The 17,017-nt window shown below is 43.6% G+C and overlaps 1 long non-coding RNA gene and 1 pseudogene across 1 annotated transcript; both read right to left on the bottom strand.

The window, feature by feature from the left end:
• Positions 1-3,377: 3,377 nt before the first annotated feature.
• Positions 3,378-6,386, bottom strand: LOC102731300 (putative uncharacterized protein C10orf88-like; annotated as a pseudogene).
• Positions 6,387-8,208: 1,822 nt separating this feature from the next.
• Positions 8,209-15,604, bottom strand: LOC145722072 (uncharacterized). The gene is made up of 3 exons (XR_014146104.1): positions 15,055-15,604; positions 8,943-9,025; positions 8,209-8,290 (listed from the first exon to the last, which is right to left on the bottom strand). It is a non-coding gene; the product is annotated as an uncharacterized LOC145722072 (long non-coding RNA).
• Between the last annotated feature and the right edge of the window lie 1,413 nt (positions 15,605-17,017).

Genomic DNA, 17,017 nt, shown 5'->3' with positions numbered 1-17,017 from the left:
TGTCCCAATAGAATCCCAGAGAAGAAACCTGCCCCAGAGGAAAGATGACCCTTAGATAAACAACCATAAACAGATTTCAGTATCATCATTAGGCCAACAAATCACCCTTCAAAAACACCAGCTGACAGCTCTGTGATCCAGTACTGATGGGAAAGTAAACCCTGCTGGGGTGAAATAATTGAGGGAAATATGGCTGGATTAGATGTCATCTGATGAGTTTACATTCTATAATAATTTAAGCAGTCATCGGGTCTCCGACCCTGCCTTATCCAGCTCTGCAATACTTAATATTTGTGGCCGCTCCTGGTGGCTCTCCCTCAGCCCTAACTCCTGGCCCAGGATTTGTTTAAATAAACTGGATTTCCTGGGTGTGATTTGAAATAAATTAACCATGGGATGGCCGCCTTCCCACCAGGTTCCCACTGGGTTCCTGTACATACTGCTTTATTCCCTCTTTAAAAAAAAAAAAAAGATTTATTTATTGATTGAGAGGGAGAGAGAGCATGGGGGGAGGGGCAGAGAGAGCGGAAGGGAGAGAATCTCAAGCAGACACCCCGCTTAGCATGGAACCTGATGTGGGGCTTAATGTGACAACCCTGAGATCACAACCTGAGCGGAAACCAAGAGTCCCACGCTTAACCAACTGGCCATCCAGGCACCCCCATACCGCTTTATTCCAAGCGCTTAGAAGCACTTTTTAACAGCATCTCAGCTGCGTCAAGAGAGAAGAACTAATCATTCATCTGCTGGTCCCATCAACCAGAAGGAACCGATTAAATTACCAGATTGCACCATGTGCGTTATGTGCAGCATGAAAAGCTGGGAAACAATTCTAGGGTTTGAGTCAGAGCAAAAGAGGCAGCCCTGAGAAGGGCCAGAGCACAAGGCTGTCCCGTGGTTTGTTGTGGTCCGTTTGGGGCGTCCACCTTCCTGAGCTGATGCGGCAGCAGCTCCCCTCTGTCGGGTTGCCTGGATTCCTTCACGAAATTCCACTTTCATATTCTCATATTTATGAGTTTGCATGGTCGCGCTCCGCCATTCATATCTGCCCCTTCCCCATCTGTTTCTATGAGGCGGCCACAGGAGAGCAAAAAAGAAGACACGCTAGAAACTAATTCCTTGAAGTAAGAATTTACTGTCTCTGCCACGTAGGGGAGCACAAAGGGAGGGGGGAGGACCTTCTGTAATTCACTCTTGAAAATGTGACAGCTGCTGGGTGTCTCAGGTTGGGGATGGGGGCAGTGAGTTTTATGTTCCAGGACCCAAAGTTTGTCTTCCTTCTCGATCTGGGCAGCAAAGGGACTTCTTCTGAAAGACTAACCGAGTTCATGAAGCATTCGGTGTGAATATTCAGCTGGGTGATTCACTCAGTGTTTTCACTGTCACTGAGAATAAAACAGTGTCAAAGTTTGAAGGGAGCTGAGAGATTATTAAATCCTACCATGTTATTTTACAGATGGGGAAACAAAGGCCCGAGGGATCGTTATCTGTCTAAGGTCGTATATGAGGTATGTGGCAGAGCCACGTCCAGAAGCCTCAAAAACTCCTCACTCCCCAGGCCAAAGGATTTTCCCAGAACGAGTCTCCTGAGTTCCATGCATCCCTATCTTGTCTTGAGACCTCGATGGAGCTCAGACTCAGAAAATTGCTGTCAGTGACAAAGAGGTTCCTGCTCCTACAGTTGTAGGTCCGCACAAACTCTCTAGATGACAGGAATATTCCCTGTGATCCAGAAAAAACTCCACTTCAAAGAATATGTTCTAAAGCATACAGATGTGCAGAAAAGTTGTATGTAAAAATAGCTTCGCAATTAATAGTACAGAATTCATATTATAAAAAGATCTCAAAATTATATGTATGATAGCAATCTTTAAATTACAGAGAGGGATTTGAAGGACATGTACCAATTGTGGTTAATTGGATGATAAAGAGGATTTCCTTCTTGGGGTCTTTCTTTTTTCTTTTTTCCAGAGCAGATGCATTTATTTTTTATATGCAAATATACCACCCTTGGAGTAATATAACATAACAATTTAATTTCTGAAAATTATGTCTGCCAGAGAAATGTGCCTTCTCCTTGATTCGTATGCCTTCATCCTTTGGTGCAGAGCCTCAGCACTTTATGCTTTAAACAAATCAGAAAAAGGCTCTGGAAAGAAGAAACACTATCAGCTCAGAAAAGAAAAGTTCCTTATACTTTCTTTTTTTTTTAATTTTATTTTATTATGTTATGTCACCATACAATACATCATTAGTTTTTGATGTAGTGATCCACGATTCATTGTTTGCGTATAACACCCAGTGCTCCATGCAGCACGTGCCCTCTTTAATACCCACCACCAGGCTAACCCATCCCCCCACACCCTTCCCCTCTAAAACCCTCAGTTTGTTTCTCCGTGTCCATAGTCTCTCATGGTTCGTCTCCCCCTCCGATTTCCCCCCCCTTCATTTTTCCCTTCCTTCTCCTAATGTCCTCCATACTCTTCCTTATGTTCCACAAATAAGTGAAACCATACGATAATTGACTTTCTCTGCTTGACTTATTTCACTTAGCATAATCTCCTCCAGTCCCATCCATGTTGATGTAAAAGTTGGGTATTCATCCTTTCTGATGGCTGAGTAATATTCCATTGTATATATGGACCACATCTTCTTTATCTATTCATCTGTTGAAGGGCATCTCTGCTCTTTCCACAGTTTGGCTATTGTGTTCCTTATACTTTCCGGGTTTATTGAGATGGAACAACATGACTTCTCTTGTTTTACATCAGACACTAAATCTAAAGTAATAATCTTAACAAATGGGCCAGTTCTGATTTTTCTTCCTTATCCCATAACATAGCTCCAGTGTGACAGAACATAAAATTAATGACCCCAGTGTAAACTAATGTTGCAGAAACATCACATCTAATTTTTTATCTGAAATAAACAATATAAAATGTAATTTCATGATCTGAAATTAAAGGTTACAAGTCTTAAGCACTCAGTTTTCCAAGAAAAAGAAAAATATATCGAATAGTATATTTTTCTTCATACTCCTAAAGCATAAGGTCTTTGTAGAAATTAAAACAATACTTAAATCAAATACAGATACAATACAGACTAATGAATTGCATTAGAAATCCTTAAGAAGTTTGCCCTGCATCAGGCTCAGCGCAGAGTGGGGAGCCTCCTAGAAGATTCTCTCTCTCCATCTCCCTCCCCACTTCCCCCCACTCGCTCACTCTCTCTCTCTCTCTCTCTGTCCTCCTCTCTCTAAAATAAATAAATAAATCTCTTTTAAAACAGAAATCCTTGAAAAGTTGAAACACTTAAACAAAAATGAAAGTGAATAAAAGCAAAAAATACTGCAAACAAAAATAATTTATGACCCTATCCTATTCATCGTAGTGCACAGCACTAGATTTACAGTAACAGGTACAGTTAAAATGAACACTGAGGTCACTTTACGTAAGTAAGATGATGATCTTCAAATGACATTAAAAACAGTTGCTTTGATCTTTGGGGGCTTTGGCTTTGTAATAAGCATGTAATAAGTACCTGTACTCCCTGTCCAGGTTAAGCACTTACCTTTCTCCATTTGAAAGTCTTTCTTTGGGTGCCTGGGTGGCTCAGTTGGTTAAGCGACTGCCTTCGGCTCAGGTCGTGATCCTGGAGTCCCGGGATCGAGTCCCACATCGGGCTCCCTGCTCGGCGGGGAGTCTGCTTCGTCCTCTGACCCTATCCCCTCTCATGTGTTCTCTCTCTCTTTCTCTCTCATTCTCTCTCTCTCAAATAAATAAATAAAATCTTTAAAAAAAAAAAAAAAGGAAGTCTTTCTTTGGAATCACACTGTCCCATGCAAAGATGTTTAACTCGAAGACTACTTAAACTCTGGAGAAAAAGCAGCAACTCAGTTAGGTATATTTGAGTTGTCACTTCTTTGGCAAGAGAAAAGAAACTGCATTTTTAAGGTCACTCTCAAGAAGAGAATGGTTTGAGGGTACAATTTTACACAATCTGACATATATTTCCTCCATCGGTAACCGCGGACTTTTCCCAATGCAAGCGTTGAAGGCTTCAGTCACAGTTCTGGATGTCAATCCAGTTCTGAAAGGAAAAGACGTGGAGGGTGACTTGTCCAAGGCTCCTGAAGAACAGGATGATTGTAGATCAATCATACATCTGTGTCCAATATTTCCCAAAACTGACTGAAGCTGCTCTCCAATGGGAATACGATGCTGCTTCTAAAATGGAGCCATATTCATCAACTGCTGAGCGCCAGTTTGACCCCATGATTCCATGATAGTTTGGACCCTCTGGAAGTCGATCCTCGGTCATAGAGCTGGGGAATCTGCTGCAACCTGCACCATAACTTTATTGAGGAACACACACTGCTTTTCACCAAAGGAGAGCAAATTTATTTTACAAGCGTGACTGGAGGACGCCAATGTGAAATATTTCTTGTAGAAAATAATTTTGTGCTCACTGCGTTAGTGTCATATGTCAGGTAAAGGAAGCAGGGGTTTTCATCTTGGCTGTTCAGGCGTCTCTTCAAAATCACCAGATCTCGGCCCCAGAGCAGGTGACACCAGCAGAGCTGCTCCCAATCCAACTCCCCGGCACCCAGACCAGCCCAAGTGAGAGGGAAGCACTTGCTGGGCTTCCTCCCAGGAAGAGGCCAGCAGCGGTCAGCAGGTCAGTCCCGCAGCCTCACCCCAGGCTTTATTATGCCGCTGCCAGCCCAGGCCAACCCTGGAACCTCTCTGTGTTTTTCTATGAGTTTTTTTTCCAAATTGTATACACTGATATGTTTGTATTTTAATGTTTTAATTGGGAAAAATATTACTTAAAATAAACCAAATGTTTTAGTAAACATTTCTTCATTTTGCTCTTGAGCAATCCCTCTACAGAGTGCTCCTTTGAAACCAGTCTTCTAGTCCATGAAGTGATTGGACCCCCCACCTGCACCCCACCATCACCACCAAACTACTGACCCATTCTGACACCGCACCCCTGGAGACTGCATCCCTCTTCCTTTGCCTCCTCCAACATAGGAGCTCTCAGGTCTCCTGAGCTCCTGCCATGAGATGCAGTCTCACTCGAAAAGCCAATATTTTAGTACTGAGTTCCAGCATCCCAATATTCCAGCATCTGATGTCAGACAGAACCATAGTGCTTAGTTGCCCTGACGACCACATTGACCATTGACTGAATCATTCCTGTGCCTGGTGTCCCAGATACGTACTCCAGTTTGGTCTTGTCTTGTCCTTGCTAGAATTCCAGTTCAAGTCCCCCTTCCTAGTTCCAACATCCTCTGTTGGCTCTTCAAGTCCAGTGGTTGAGAACCTAGCATACTTTGAGTCTGTATCCACTGGAGCTATAACATACGGAATCAACTGAGGTTGAGATTCTTCAGGGAGAGTTCCCTGGAAGAGGTTCTCATCTTCTGACACTCAAAGCATGGCAGAAAGCTAACAATAGTTTAAGGGTTTGTGTTTAAAGAAATACTTGGCAAATACTTGGGTGAGCTTTAAATAAAGAAATTCTATTTCACTGTAGACACAAACAAACCATGGGGGTCTTCTAGAACTTGACACTTTATGGCTCCCAGAGATGGCACCATATTAGATTAGAACTCAGTCATTTGACAGGAAGAAGATGAGGACAACACATCACCCAGCAGGGATGCTTCCTCTAGCCCCTTATCATCTCAGTAATTTCAGGAATTTATAAAAGAGATTTAAGCATGATTTTAGGTGCTCATATTTCTAAAGTTGTTTCTGAGGAATCTTCCAAGTAAGAAAGCAAGCTCAAGAAGAAAATCAAACCAGAGCTCTGAGGCAACTTAGCTTCCCTCAAGCCCCACTCGTCTATAAAGAAATATTTTAAAATAGTTTTCCCTCCAGAGTACAAGAGAGAACTCTTAGGCAGGGTTCATGTGACGGAGGCATGGAGTAGGGACAGTGGAAAATGCACATCCCTGACTTGCCTGTGTGAAAGGAAATGATAGCTTTAGTTTTGCCCATTAAAATCATGTTAGCATATAAATTTTTGGCAGGAAATTAAATGACGTAAACAGATGGAGATAGCAGTATCTTCACGCCCAAAGCAGTTTGTCCCTTAAATATAATAATATAATAAAACAGGGGAGAAAAATTTGTTTCTGAGCATCTGTTTTTATCTCAAGAGAAATTTTCAGAGACTAGATGGTAAAATGGCTTTTGGAAACATGTGAACGTGAATCAGGCAGAGCCGGCATGAGGGGACGGTTATGAGGCTCCTGGTCTAATGGTCAGACCAAGAAGAGGGACAGCAACTCAGGAGGCAGCTTTGCCAGCCACGTAGCGCATGGCAGGACCTCGCCCTAAGCCTTTCAGAATCATCCACTTCCTTGGTACCGGCATACCTCAGCCCAGGGCAGGCCCGTTCAAGGTCATTGACTGGGACCTGGTGATTCCGTCACCGAATCCGATTTCCTTGCGGTATATTTGTTAGCACATTCTACAGCTTCAAGAAGTCAGACAATACAGGGCGAGAAATACACTTGGGGCCAAGAGCAAGAATTGAATTTCCTATAAAAATAGCAAACTACAGGAACCTCTAATCCCTATAGTTCTTCCATGCAAGCCATACCCAAACCACATCCCAAAGACGGAGGGGAAGAAACTAGGGGAGGGATTATGGGGTCTGTGAGTTGGAGACTATGCAAATACTTGATTGAAGATTAATAGATAGAATATTATGACAGTTATGATTTCTACAAATATGTTATTCCTATTTTACATATAAATGCATTGATAAAGTTCTATAAGGATATACCTGTCTCATAACAGCAGCCACCTCTAAATGCATAAGGTCTAGGAGAAGTGGCTGAGGAGATACGCCAAGGCTTCTAGAACTAGGTGAGATTAATTTTGAAGACTATGTTGGAATTACCAAAGCAAACAAGGGAAAGATGGTATTCCAGCAAAGAGCTTAGCATTTTAGGGTAATTACCAGTATTTGAGTATAGCCAGAATATAGGCGGCTTGGGAAGAGCTGATAAGAGATGAGATTGGAAAAGGAGGCAGGCATATGATCTTGATGGGCCTTGTATTTAATTCCAAATAATTTTAATTTCTGCCTATAAGCTATAGAGAGTCTGTATTTGATTACAAGTAATAGAAGGATCATCCAAGAGTGATTCAAATAATAACATCTATTTTGTCACGTATTAGTCAGCTCTATTCCCATGAGGACAGGGAGGAAAGCAAGAGTGGATGCAAAGCAGATACCCAGTTGGACAGGAGACACGTAGCCAGTGGTTTCTGAGATGGTGCCTAACGAACATCTAGGACAGCGGTGAGTTGAGGAAAAGAGCCAGGTGGGGATGGACTCCCATTTGGGGGTGCTGACATGCTTGGCCAACTTGATTTGGAGGGAGAGCCAGAATTCATCCCTGGTTTGCCAAGAATGCTTCGCAAGAGTAGACAAAACCAACCAAAAAAGGAAAAAAGTCAGACCAGTGTTCCAGGAGGCAGAGACTTATAGAGAAAGAGCATGAGGGAACTTTCTGGACTGATGGTAATATTCTACACCTTGATAGGGGTTTGGGTTACAGAGGTGTATCAATTTGTCAAAATTGATTGAAAACTACACCCAGAGATTTGCACCTTTGTGTGTAGAATTCACCCTCCGCTTAAAAAAAAAAAAAAAAAAAACACCCTAATCAGACACTGCTTTCTAGTTCATGAATGCAAAGTAAAGTATTTAGGAGTAACTGATGAAATGGAGGACTTTGAAATGTATCAAAATAGAAGGTAGATTTATGGATGAATGGAGACACGGGGAGGTAGGTTGGTATGTGTAAACAAACACAGCACAAGTTAACTGTATAATCTTGGTGGTGTTCACTGCAAAATTCTTTCGAGCGATGTTTAGAAATTTGTTATATAAAATACGGGAGGAGGTGGGAAATGTCCTACAAAAATCTTTTCTCAGAGCCTTAATACCTACACATACTTGGTTTCACAAGTCACACCCCTGGCACAAGACAAACTTGATTATTCTCTGATTATATCGTGTCACAATACTGGCAACCTGAATTCCCAGGAAAATCCTTTCGCTGGATGGATGTGTAGACGCCACCTCCCAAATTCTGACCACATTGTTTCAAACAACAGTTTTCATTCTTTAACCAACAGTGGCCATCCAGTAGTCCTTTATCAATTGCAAGAATTAAATTCTTGAAAGCCCCAGGGTATGTGAACTGAAGAATTGAAGATCTTATTAGAAACAGTTGTGCTGGAAAACAGAAGTTCCAAAAGAACTTAAAGGAAAAAAAAAAAAACTCTCCTAAATATTTTCATATTTAATGAACACAAAAACAGCAAAGTAAATACACAATTTAAATTTTTAACTATTTTGAAATAATCATTAGTACCACAAAATTAAATATGTATTTGCCATCCTTTCCTCACTAGAGCATGGTTTCTCCAACTCAGCACTATTAGCATTTGGGGCCAGATCATTCTTATTTGGGGAGGGGCTGTCCTGTGCGCTGAATGTTGTTTAGCAGCATCTGTGGTCTCCATCCGCTAGATGCCGGTAGTTGGGTTGGGTTTTTTTTTTAAGATTTATTTATTTATTTTAGAGAGAGAGCATGTTGCAGGGGGGAGGCAGTGTGAGAGGTTGAGAAGCGGACTCCCCACAGAGCGGGGGACCCTGAGATCATGACCTGAGCTGAAATCAAGAGTTGGATGCGTAACCATCTGAGCCACCCACGCACCCCTAGATGCCAGTAGCTTTCACCTCAGTTGTGACCACCAAAAATGTCTTCAGACATTCCCAAATGTCCCCAGGGGAGAAACTGCCTCTGGTTGAGAATCCCTGAACCAGATCCTTTTTCTGGTATTCTTTTCTCAGCATTTCAATGAGATGCTTCTGGATACATTTTGCTTTGTTCTGAATAATTCACATACCAAGAGGTACGTGTTCTGTACCAAGTCCTTCATCCGACTGTCCAATGCCTTTCTGGTTTTATGGTTCCAAGTTGTTCGGCCTGCTTCAGAAGGAACACAGGAACGTTGGAGCTTGACAGAAGAAGCTTTCACTAACCGTTATCTAAATAATCTGCTCAGCTCTCTGCTTAGATGCCTTTAACTCCCCACCTCCCTCTACCCCTCTTACACACACACACACACACACACACGTATAAAGACTCCCCTGCACAGAGTCCTTCATGCCAAAGTCCCCTTCCGAAGCCTCTCTCTCCTGCTCTGCATCTGGCATGATGTCTCTTTTCTTTGCCCCAACACAAGTCTCCTTTTTCTAATGATCCCCAATTTGAGTGACTCACAGTTCTGGGCTTTTCATAATTTCAGTAAGATGTGAAAAGCAAAGCTAGACATATCAGAACTTTGGGGAAAGAAATCAAGGCTAAGAGGAGGGGTGACCCGATATTCTGCATTCGATCCAAGGTTTAGAGGGGCCAGGTTGGCATGACGATCCACGCTGCCCATGTGGGCGCTGGGACTTTCCTAGCTGGGTGGTCTCCTTTGCTACTCTGTGTGGTGCAGAGTCACTCTTGGTATTGGCAGGAGAATCCATAGAACTCCTGTTCTGACCTAGGAGGGGTTACAACCCTTTCAGTGGAGACTGCATTTCTAGCCATGATGAGATAGTGCAGGAAATTTCCCTCAAATGGCAACTGTGGGGCCCCTCTGGATGTTGCCCTAGCTAGAAATGCCCTTTGGGTCTCCTCAGGGCTCAAGTGCCATGGCAACTCTCAACCCCGCTGTGTAGCATCTTCTGCCCAGACTCCAAGTGCGATGGTGTCACGGACTATGTATGCTGGCAGGAGGACTGAATCTCCCCCTGATCCTGCTGCCCGCCCCCTCCAAGGCTCAATGCCCTGCTGAGTCGGAGACTGACAAGGCTTCAGGTCCATTGCATTTTCAGAAACACTGGATAGAAACATTCAAATCAGCCCAGCTCTCAGGGACGGGAAAGAGTGATGTCCCGCATCCTTAGAGAAGCACCTCTTACCCATGATACCTACAACATCACACTGCATCATCCTGATGCCAGCACCCTCCTCTTCCCCATCAGACCACAAGCTCTGTGAGAGCCAGACTGTAGGTTGTTCACCACTGGTTTCCCAGCACTGATCACAGCACCTGGGACAGAGCAGATGCTGGGGAAGTACTTAATGAGTAGAAAGGAGGAGAAGCCGAGTTTCAAGAATATCGCAATTTTACAATCCCTGAGTTGTCACCAGAAGAACCAGGCAAAAGGATGTAAGAATAAGTCTGTACCTTTGATAAAAGAATTCCTGCCCCACAAAGGAGGTTTAGCCTAACTAGTTTCTCATCCCAGACACAACCTGACAACGCTTCTGGGACCCTGACATTTGATTTCTGGTCCTGTGTTTGTTTAGCCACAGATCAATGGGAATCGCGATGACTGGCTTCTCTCCACACCTTCTTCACAACCTCCCAGAGTTCCAAGGCCCCAGGGTTAGACCCCAGCATCCCAGGGTTTTCTGGGCATGTATTCCCCCATCCTCTTAATCCTCCAAGTCAACCAAAACACAATTGCAAGACTTGAGGATACTGTGGGTTCAGATAGTCTGGAGCTGAGGAAGGATTTTCTTTCCTGGATCTTCATTCCTGTCCCAGTCAACCAATAATACTTTTGACTGTCAGCCAATCCACTAACCATAAGTCAGTAGATGGAGGGTAGATGCCAAGGGGCGTGGCCTGTGATTGAGTGAGCACCGGCTGTAACTTCCACCTGGCCTAATTCAAGACCTCTTTTGCAAGCTATATTTCCCTTAAATATGGAAAACAAAAATGGGAGTAAAACTGGTGAAGCAACTTTGGAAAACAATTGGGCAGCATCTGTCAGAATTTGAAATGATCTTAGCCTACACCTTAGTATTCTACTTCTCGCTTGGAAAACCCATGTGTGAATAAGATAATAATAAAAGTAATAAAGCAGGCACAAGCCTGTCAACTGCAGTGCTTTTTATAATACTGAAAAACTGGAAATGAACAAAATGCCCAACAACGGGGCACAATAAACCGATAGACCCATACTAACTAACATTGGTTGCAGACAGCAGAGGAAGTGCAGCTAAACTCTTTCCACCAGCATGAGTAGGTCTCTAAGACAAATTAAGTTTAAAAAAAAAAAAAAAGAAGAAGCAAATGTAAATAACGTGGCAGGCACCCATGTGCTTAAAGCACATACTCAAACGCACACACAACCTGGATATTTACCATGAACACAACACTAAGCATGTAAATCGATTGGGAAATGTGGGGAAAGGTACCCATCAATCCACTGAACGTGGTTACCTTGGGGTTGAGGGTAGAGGAAAAGAGAGAGGATCAGAGGACCCAAGGTACCGAGCAAGACAGAGTGCAGCCAGATGTGTAATATTATAGTTTTTACAAGGAGAAAATATTCATGTACAGCCTGAAAAATTAACAATTAAATGCAAAAACGGGTGGGGGGGCAACTATCTCTCTCCACCTCTGCAGGGGAAGCTATAAAATGGAAATACCAGGAAACAGCAGCTCTTACAATGGGTGCAATGACCTGGGGTAGGATTGTGCCTTAAGATGGGCAGGATGGCATGGTTGAATTAATTCACTGTGAATGCTCCCAATGCAAAAATATAAATCCTTCACTTTGAAAATTCTTCACTGGGAAGGGATGCTGTGTATTAGGTAGAAAGTTGGACTAGATCCCCATTCATGTTTAATGCCTAGAATGCAGTGTCATCATCCAATATGTAATGGCAATAGGCATGGTTTACTGAGCGTTAGTGCGTGCCCCGCACAGCGCTAGGTGCTTCACACACAGCCTCTCGGTCAGTTATGTATAGTTATTCCTACTATATAAGTGAGGAAACCAAGTTCATAATAAGCAGTGAGCTGAGGTATGAAGGCAGGTACGTTTCACTTCAAAGCCCACTCTCTTAACCACTATGCCACATAGTGCATGAGAATCTGGGGACTCTACCCACTGGAAGAGGGTTAGGGTTTTTGGAGTGGCCCCTTCTAAAATGTTTCCCAAAGTTCTGAATAGCCCTATGGCTTATTGGGGACCATGGAATAGTTTTTCTATGTCCAATAAAATGAAGTCGCCTCTATAGAACATTTTTTTTGGACATGACATACCTCAAATTCTGTCCCAGGAGCGGTGTGATAATGAAGTTTCATTGTCACTTGAAAAAGGTTGGTGGAAAAGGGAAATGAGTCCCAGGTGGGGCAGTTCTGAATGGTGTAGCAGAGGAAATGCTGTCCCCATGAACACAAGCAGCTGGGTGTCTGGACGCATCATAAAATTTTATTGTGAAATGCGCAGATGATGGGCCCAGCTGCAAAGCATCAAGAGTGTTTATCATGATCTCCCAGTGCATTCTGGGTGTGCTCCCCTTTGACACTATTTTTGTGGGCTTAACCTAATTGAGATGAAGACATCAAAATTACTTCAAGGTGCAGTCCTGCTGGGAGGCGCACCATGGGCTTCCCTCTCTGAAGCTCATCATACCATTTGTCATGACAGGCTAGACCAGCAGTGAGAGGAATAAGTATTAAGCATTAATGTGAGAAGATGACATGACCTGGAGTTTAGTAAACCTTTTTTGGTTACTTCGTATCTGACAGACGTCATCAGTTACCAAGCCCACAGGGAGGCCTATGGTCCTATCGGCCATATTTCATCATTGACCAAGATCACCAAACTGTGCTATACAACTATGCATGTGTTGTTTGTGTTTCAGAGAATGAGATAATGTACAGCCTAAAAATAGTTTTACTCTGTCCACCCATCCCATACACCTTACAAGCAGTTCTATCCTTGGTAATAATCCCTTTTTTGAGTTAAGGCTTTGCCTTTTCCCTTAAAGACATTCTCAATCAGGGTTTCCCCTATGAACCACAGAACCCAGAAAGTGTTGGGGTGACTATTTCCTCGCTCCCAAAGATAGTACATGATTAGTTCTATTTCAAATGCAGAGGAAAGAAGTTGAATCACGACATACAATGGATGCCTTCCACACACAGCTTAATTCTCTTACTGAACCCCCATCGAGAAGGGCTTTGGGAGGCCTCAAGAGTTCTACACCATAAGATTAAGTCATAGAAGCTCATAAGGAAAGAGCTTCTTACAAGTTGAACAGCTCAACATCCCCTTTTTATATGTGAACTCTCAATGATACCCTGAAAAGTAGTCAATTAGCCTCTACCTGAACAGCTCAGCCATCAGAGACAGCAAACACCATGATGGAGAGCACTCACGGCTAGAAGCTTGTCTCGGGATGTGGTAGAGAAGCGGCCAGATTGTAGGGAGCCTTGAAAGCTAAATCAACCCGTGGGGACTGCATCTTGTAGGTAGTGGTAAGCCATCAACCCCCAGCTCTCTGCAGGGTCGGAACAGCCCCAAGCTTGTTCTCTGATTCTGCCAAAGCCCATTACATTATTGCAGGGAGTAGCACCCCCAGAAGTGCCGACAGGTTTCAAAGACTGAAGTAGGGCCAGCAGGTAGATGCTATCAACAGGTAACGCCATTTGTCTCGCTCATGGAGATTTACATGGCAGGGCAGACCGCACCTGGAGGAATGCTATCTCTGCCTGTTACCCACCACGATTCCCCTACCTCCTTGGATAACTTGAAAATAACCCGTGCTGATGTCTTATCTTGTTTTCTCACATCAGGCTTGGGCTGAGGTTTCAGGTGTCAAGCTGCAGCCAGAAGGGAGATTTATGGTCCCGTTATCAGCTCGAGACAGCAAGAGGCTGTGGTCACATGGTAGGGAAACTACAGCCGGCCGGGGAAGGCCTCGAGGAGGGCTGCTGGTCAGCACCTGGAATCACCTGTGCCCACACGGTCCCCAGGGGCAGGTGGACTGGGCTGAGGGTTGGAAAGAGAAATGGCCCGTGGGTCCTGGGAAAACGGCTCCATCCACGTGAGTGCTCTGAGCACAATCACCTACTAACTCGGATGGTTATTGCCAATGGCTAAATCCACTGACGCATATTTCAGAGGTGCTAAATCATTCCAGCAATGTATGGGATGGAAAGCCTATCACAGCTGCTTAGGACTGAGGAGGTCATGATAAATGGAGAGTGAGTGAGAGGACCCCAGGGGGCTTACTCATGCCCACGTTCAAGCCACGGAAGAGGCATCCTGTTGGCTTGTCCCATATGACAGCTGGTAAACCCCCACCCTCTAAGGACAAAAATGAGATTTTACAAAACAACTTCTACTTCTCAGGCATGGGCAAGACCGGTAGGCAGTAACACATCTCATTATTATAGCAACCATGGGTTTTCTCATTTACCACTGTGGGACTCCATCCCATTTCTTTTTTTTTTTTTTTTTAAAGATTTTATTTATTTATTTGAGAGAGAGAGAATGAGAGACAGAGAGCACGAGAGGGAAGAGGGCAGAGGGAGAAGCAGACCCCCCGCCGAGCAGGGAGCCCGATGTGGGACTTGATCCCGGGACTCCAGGATCATGACCTGAGCCGAAGGCAGTCGCTTAACCAACTGAGCCACCCAGGCGCCCTGTCTCCATCCCATTTCTAACAAAACCTCCTCAACTAAATATATATATAACAGCATATAATGTATAATATATTATCTACTTATCTATATATAGCTATAGGTCATATTATAGATTGTAGATTATAAATATATATTATAGATATAAATGATAGCTTTAATTCTATGTAGTATCTTTAATATCTTTATCTCTATATGTAATCTATATAGCATCATAAAATATAGTATGATGAGCTAACTACTTCCCTATCCCTAACTATACCCTCATGTTGCTGGACCCTGAACCCACATCCCCTGCCACCATCCCCCCTTGATGTTATGAATGGGGTACGCTAGGAGAGCACCTCTCTCATTCCCTTCCCTCACCCACAGCTCTCTCCAAGCCTTCGGGTGTGGGCAGAGAAAGGCAGAACAGACTTTCGTTGACTTCAGGGAAATCCCAACACTAAGCAACAGGGAGAACCATCTAAATCTTCCTGTGGTCCACTCGGGCTGCCAGGGGAGAATTTAGATTTACCAAAGAGGTTCTTTTCCCAGCATTAGGCTAAAGTCACCACTTTTTCCCCTTGGTCTGCCGCACAGATATCGTTGTCTGCTGAGTCAGTCCTGGGCTGAACCTGAGCAGGTGACCCCGAAGGAAATGGCTCTAGTGTGCCCACAAGCAGCTGTCTCCTTCAAAGCCCTGCTCAAAGCACAGCCTCTCCAGAGACTCTTCCCCAGTTTACCCCGAGTAATTGAGCAGAGGCTGGACCACACACAACAAATTGTTACTGCGTGCCTATTACACGGAGAGCATGATGTCAGGGAGCCATTTCAGTTCTGTTCAATTCAGCCTACATTTATTTGGAAGCTTCTGTTGGTGAAAAGCGGAGTATAATGGGTTCAAGAACAAGCTCTGAGCCATCCTGCCTGGTCCATATCCTGAGTCACCATCTCTTTAGATATTTTTAAGTTAAATGAGGTAATATATCCAAAATAATTAAAACCATGCCCAACGCAAAATAAGCGTTCCATGTATATTAACCCTTATTAGGATTACACAGTGGCTAAGCCGTGGGGATGTAATGATCAATAAATTATTCTCCAGCCCTCTAAGAAAATGCAATCTACTGAGCCAGAGCATTTCAAGACAGTGGTGTTTCCCAACCAGTCGGCCACGATACACTGATATACCCAAAGCACCTCACAGCTATACCGCCAAATTGTGGACAAGGTTTAAAAGGAACATTTGCTACGCTGAGTATAATACAGTTACGTTCCTCAGCTAAATCACTGAGCTGAGTGGAGAGACAATATTGCGTAGAGCGGGGAACAATGAATGCCAAGCTCACACCAAAGAAAAATCGCACCTTACTAGGAAATGTAAGAAATGTACTTGATAAGTGTATAAGAAAGTGCTACTGGCTGGGGAGCCGGGGTGGCTCAGTCCTTAAGCGTCTGCCTTCGGCTCAGGTCACGATCCCAGGGGCCTGGGATCGAGCCCCGCATGGGGCTCCCTGCTCAGCGGGAAGCCTGCCTCCCCCTCTCCTACTCCCCCTGCTTGTGTTCCCTCTGTCGCTGTCTCTCTCTCTCTCTCTCTCTGTCAAAAATAAATAAATAAATCTTTAAAAAAAAAGAAAGAAAGAAAGAAAGTGCTACTGGGCCACAGTAGTGCTACTTGAACAGCAAGAGTACTTGAGGATACGTTTATCTGCTAATAACATAACACCCAACTAAAATGGGTAGCACATAAGAACATTTATTATATTGCATAACAAAAGTTCTCAAGGAAGGTGGGACAAAGATTGGTCCAGCAGCTCAATTACATCATTTAATCCCAGACTCTTCCATCTTTCCAATCTTCAAACCCAAGCCCACCAGCTTAGTCTTTAAGCATTTATTCCCTGGGATGCAAAATGGCTACCACAGTTCCAGTCATCCCAGGTAGACATAATAATGTTCAGCAAAGAATTTCAATTGGGTCTCTTTTCTTAGAGTCACATGTCCCTCAAGTCCCATGGCCAATATGGAATCATATGGTCATACCCTAGCTACCCCAAAAGAGTCTGGGAAAGTAGGTGTCTCTACTTTGGCCTCTACTTTGACCTCTATAATGGAAGACGAACTGCACCAGGAAAGTGTGTAACCAAGAATGTCTGCATAGTGAATAAGTAAATTGTCTAGAAACTGTGGATGTTTATTCAAACATTGTGAGTTTTTATTGTGCTTGTGCTATAATAGTACTTGTGTATTAACTATTATTAACTTGTTGAGTGTGGCTTTAAAACATTTAATCCTTTCAAGCGCACGGCCAAATATTCTAGTATTTCAAAATGCACCGCAATCATGGAAAGGCTGAGCACTAGGTCAGTACGTGGCAGTAAATGACAGTCATGCAAATGAAATGCTATAGAGAGAACTGGAAAAGCAGCTAGGAGATCCATATATATTCATATACTCATTCATTTTTTAATTAATTTTTGAACATCTGCTATGGATCT

The sequence above is a fragment of the Leptonychotes weddellii genome, chromosome 6 (assembly GCF_054177405.1).
Source record: "Leptonychotes weddellii isolate Sample4059 chromosome 6, ASM5417740v2, whole genome shotgun sequence".
NCBI classification, from domain to species: domain Eukaryota; kingdom Metazoa; phylum Chordata; class Mammalia; order Carnivora; family Phocidae; genus Leptonychotes; species Leptonychotes weddellii.
The sequence above is the reverse complement of the archived record's forward strand: the minus strand, read 5'-3'. Positions and strand labels throughout refer to the sequence as shown.